The sequence below is a fragment of the Bos javanicus genome, chromosome 17, assembly GCF_032452875.1.
Source record: "Bos javanicus breed banteng chromosome 17, ARS-OSU_banteng_1.0, whole genome shotgun sequence".
In the NCBI taxonomy this organism is placed as follows: Eukaryota; Metazoa; Chordata; class Mammalia; order Artiodactyla; family Bovidae; genus Bos; species Bos javanicus.
Window position 1 is genome coordinate 702609 of NC_083884.1, and position 4678 is coordinate 707286.

A 4678-nucleotide genomic window follows, 5' to 3' on the forward strand; every position below is an offset into this window, starting at 1 on the left:
GAATCTTCCCAACTCAGAGATTGAACCCAGATCTCCTGCATTGCAGGAAAATTCTTTACCAACTGAGCTAAGATGGAAGCTCTGTTTTTAAGTGAAATAAATTAGAAGGAGACACTAATTTCTTACTACATACCTACATGAATAATCATCAGACCCAGCTGGACTATGTGGACAGCAAAGGGCACTGGATGGTGTGATAAGTGTGACAGATCAGCTTTGTTATATCCCAGATGACTTGAATATTGCAACTTCTATCAGGAGCAATTTCAGCAGTGAGGACAAGGGAAGAGCCACAAGGAATATCCCTCCAAAAGCTCTAAGTGTGGTTAGCATCTTAACAATCCCTGAATCCCACTCAATTTCCTCCAGAATTCTACTATGCCACTCCATTCCACATATATATTATTGTTTACCTTTAATATAATATATGGGTTCACTTTAATGGATTTAATTGGTGACTGGTAGAATATTTCCATAATCAGGAAATCCATGAGACTGTTTTAAAGGATACGGGTCTGTTTTATCCTTCAAATACAGATCTACCTACTTTGAACTATGCATTGATTAAACTCTGCTACAGCTGACTGTGTGTGCATGTGGCTTTATGTATAATATGTGGATCAGTCTGGGAGAGAAAATGTGAGAAATTTTTAAGAAGAAAAGATGGGAAGAGAAGAAAAGCTGTTGCAATTGATTCCTTCTAATCAAACAGCAGTTTTCTAAACAAATATATTTAAACAAATTCCTACATATTCTTTAATGAATAACTATGTGTTTATGGGGATAAAGGAGATGAAAGTCCACATGTTTATTGTAGCAGTTAAATGATATTACTGAGTTTTGATTTAAGCATTACAGCCCTAATTCAATTAGGTGGAAATCTACATTGAAAATATTTTCACACATGTGATATATACAATCCTTTACAAATCATAGATGTTGAAAAAATACATTTTAAAAAGCTGACAATTAAAAATATAATACACAACTAGATTCATGTGACATTGCAAAAGTTATCTCCTCCATATACTTAACCCTTTATTTCCCTAACCAAGACAGCTTTATGAATAAATCATATTTTAGAAACCTATAGGAAAACATACAACGATTAGAAAAAAGTTTCATGATCTGACATGTTTGATAAGTTATATCTAACAGGACTCGTGTCCATGAATATTACTAGAACATAATTACACAGATTAAGTTGTAATGAAAATAAGCTTGATCCAGTTTCTGAAAGTTAAATTATGTACTTTATTTAGTTCAGAAAATTAATCAATGACAGAAATGAAGGAATCCTTTTCCTAGTAATTCCATTCCATAAAGCCTTCTTCACTTCCGTATTCCAGAGACTGTAGATCAGAGGATTCAACATGGGGATGACCACTGTGTAGAACATGGAAGCTACTTTGTCCTGTGTCAAGGAGTAGCTGGAAGTAGGTCTCAGATAAGTATAGATGGAGGTGGAATAGAACAGGATGATGGCTGTCAGGTGAGATGCACACGTGGAGAATGCTTTGCATCTCCCCTCCCCTGAATGCATATGGAAAATGGAGAAGAGAATGTAGGAGTAGGAGGTGAGGTGCCGGGGTCCAGCCCCAGCTGATCCAGGATATTCGAAGGAGAGACGGCCTAGGCGACTATTTATATGCTAATTAGAGATATAAAGAGTAATCGAATGAGGATAGCTTAGTAGGAAAATTCAGTGGAGAAAAGAGGCTGAGTAGCTTGGTTTACGTGGGAGACCAATAAAACTTCAAGACAAGAAGTTTGCACCACTTACGTAGGCCGCAGGCACCCTCTCAAATAGTGGAAGGTGCCTCACCCTAGACACCTTCTCGAGTGGGTCTTAGAAGCCCAGGCATAATTAGTAAGCATGGTGGGTTCCACGCTCCAGATGGAGACTTCAGCCAGAATGTGAAAAGAATGACATAGGGAGACCAAGCGCTGGTGAGCAAGGCCCATAGCTTTATTTTCAACAGGGGCTTATATACCCTAAGTTACACATAGAGGATAATAGGGGATGCAAAGTCAGCAGTCTTTGATTCTTATCAAACACCAGGGTTTCTTTTCTGCAAATTTATCATATACAAATGGTTTAGGTGATTTACACCATCTTCTGGCCAGAAGACCTACTAACATTTTATGACTCTTGACAAGGACTTATCAATAAAGACTTATTTTCTCTAAGAGTAATTATTTTAAAGTTTGGCGCCATCTTCCAAAGATAAAATTGCATTCCTATAGGACGGATGTGTAATGGGTTTACAACAAAGGAAAGAATTTATCACCTTAAGGGTCTAAAGTTACTAACACCAAGGCCACTACTTATTTTTTCTACATACCAACTATATTAATTAATACACATTCAAGGATACAATTCAGGGGATGTGAAAACTTGGCAACAAGCATAGACTCATCAATGAAATCCCTTACTAGTCTTATTCTGACAGTTTCTAACTCTCTGAGAGGCTCTAAGCTATTTGAATATCTTAAGCTTCCCGTGCCTCTCGAGGCTGGGAGACTGTAAATAATCGTATGCATAGCTGTGTTGTCAGGCGAGTTAGAGAGCCATCTGAGGGGTTTGGATTTAAACACTCCTAATTGCCCAGGAACTTTATTAATTGGAGCTGTAAGTTAACTCTTTGACAGAGCGAGATGGTGGTGTGGGACAGCCCCCAGTAAAGTCACAGGTGAGAGCACAAAGCAATAAAGTAGACAGACTCTGGTTTTTTGGGGGAAGATGCTCGAGAATATCCGGGGAGACTCCCGAGGCTCGATCCCGCCTTTGCGTATGCCGAGCCTCCTTCCTCATGACCTTTGTCACGAGCGGAATGTCTCTCGCCAGCTCCCGGCAGTGGGGATCACCGGCAGAGTTCCAATGATATTCACACCAGCAAAAGTGGACAAGATACTTTCATATAGGCATGTGTCGGAACAAGAGAGCTCGAAAATTGGGGGCTGTCACAGAAGAAGTGATGAGTGACATTGGAACTGCAGAATGATAAGCTGCTTATACAACTTGTGTGAACCACAGAGTTCAACAGTCCTGCTGTAAAAGCCCCTTTTCCAGGCAGATTGTACTGGACATGATCAAGGCGAACGGGAGAGGGTTGCATATGGCCACAGAGCAGTCACAGGCCATTAACCCGAAAACGATGCATTCAGTTGTGGCAAAAATGATAAAGAAGTACATCTACAGAAAGCAGCCAGCAAAGGAGGTGGTTTTCTTCTCCGATAAAAAAATCTACTAGCGTCTTTGGAGTGATGGTGGATGAATAACAAACATCCACAAGGGACAGGTTAGCCAGGAAGAAGTACATAAGTGTGTGAAGTCAGGAATTTGTTCTGATTAAGAGAATCATCCCAACATTCCCCACAACTGTAAGTGTATAAATCACAGAAAAAAGGCAAAAGAAGATAACCTGTAGCTCCAGTGTGTCTGCTAATCCCAACAGGATGAACTCAGTGAGCAAAGTATAATTTTTTCTGGCCATTTATTACAGATACTTTATGCTTCAATTTGAATTCATGTAAATATTTTCCTCTCAAAAGTTTACAAGAAGTAGTAGGTCTAATAAAATTAGTCACACATGAAAATAATCTAGGATAACACCATATTATATAGAGCAAGTGAAGCAAGAGGAAAATTAGTGGACAAATGAATGAGCATTGGAATCTATTAAACAATTCTCCATGTTAAAATATACCTGGTTTGAAAGATTCTCAAATTATTGGGCTAAGTACACATATTTCACTTCAGTTTCTGCAAATCCAATATATATGTTCTATTCTTTCTCTTCTAGCCTACATCCAAAATGCAAAGTACCAAACTATTCTACCTGAAGTCTCTTCCATTGTCTGAACAGGTATGGGAGTTTAACTCAATGCATTTTTTTTTTTTTCTCTTCAGGACCACTTTGTATATCCTGCAACTCTAGAATCTATGCATCAATACTTGAAAGTTGCTTTTGTGTTCCTCATGCAGTAAAAAAAGTCCATTTCAAATAATCAACATGTTGACAATTACCATATTCATAAACATGATTTTATAGTGTTTTAAATTAAACCAAACAACTCTTTCATTACAAAGCACACTATAAAATTAATGCCATGTATTAGTATTAGCACAGGGCTTCCTTCATAGCTCAGTCTGTAAAGAGTTTGCCTGCAATGCAGGAAACCCGGGTTCAATTCCTGGGTGGAGAAGATCCCCTGGAGAAGGAAATGGCAACCCACTCCAGTATTCTTGCTTGGAGAATCCCATGGAAAGAGGAGCCTACTGTCTATGGGGTCCCGAGAGTCAGATATGACTGAGTGACTAAGCATACACATTAATATAAGCACACACTGTACCTGTCCACATTAATGAATGGCAGCACCAATACTTAACAGCATCCTTCCCATTACTAACTTGTCTAGTTTATTGTTGTTGTTGTTTTTATTAGAATGCCAAATAACTCAGTTGAGGCACAAAAATGAAAAGATTTTCATTTTCTAAGTGAAATGAAAAGCAGTGAAATTTTGAATTACATCTTCATAAAAATCTGAGACACTTTCTGAACGTATACACATGGCTGCCTTTTATTTGGTTTTCCTTGAACAGGGTAGGGTAACCATGAGGACAGGATTATAGGTTTGGGTTGTGGCATCAGTCCTCTAAAGGCATAAACTCTAA

The 4678-nt window shown here is 38.5% G+C and overlaps 1 pseudogene; it reads right to left on the reverse strand.

The window, feature by feature from the left end:
* Positions 1-1258: 1258 nt before the first annotated feature.
* On the reverse strand, positions 1259-3383 carry LOC133229260 (olfactory receptor 5F1-like; annotated as a pseudogene).
* Between the last annotated feature and the right edge of the window lie 1295 nt (positions 3384-4678).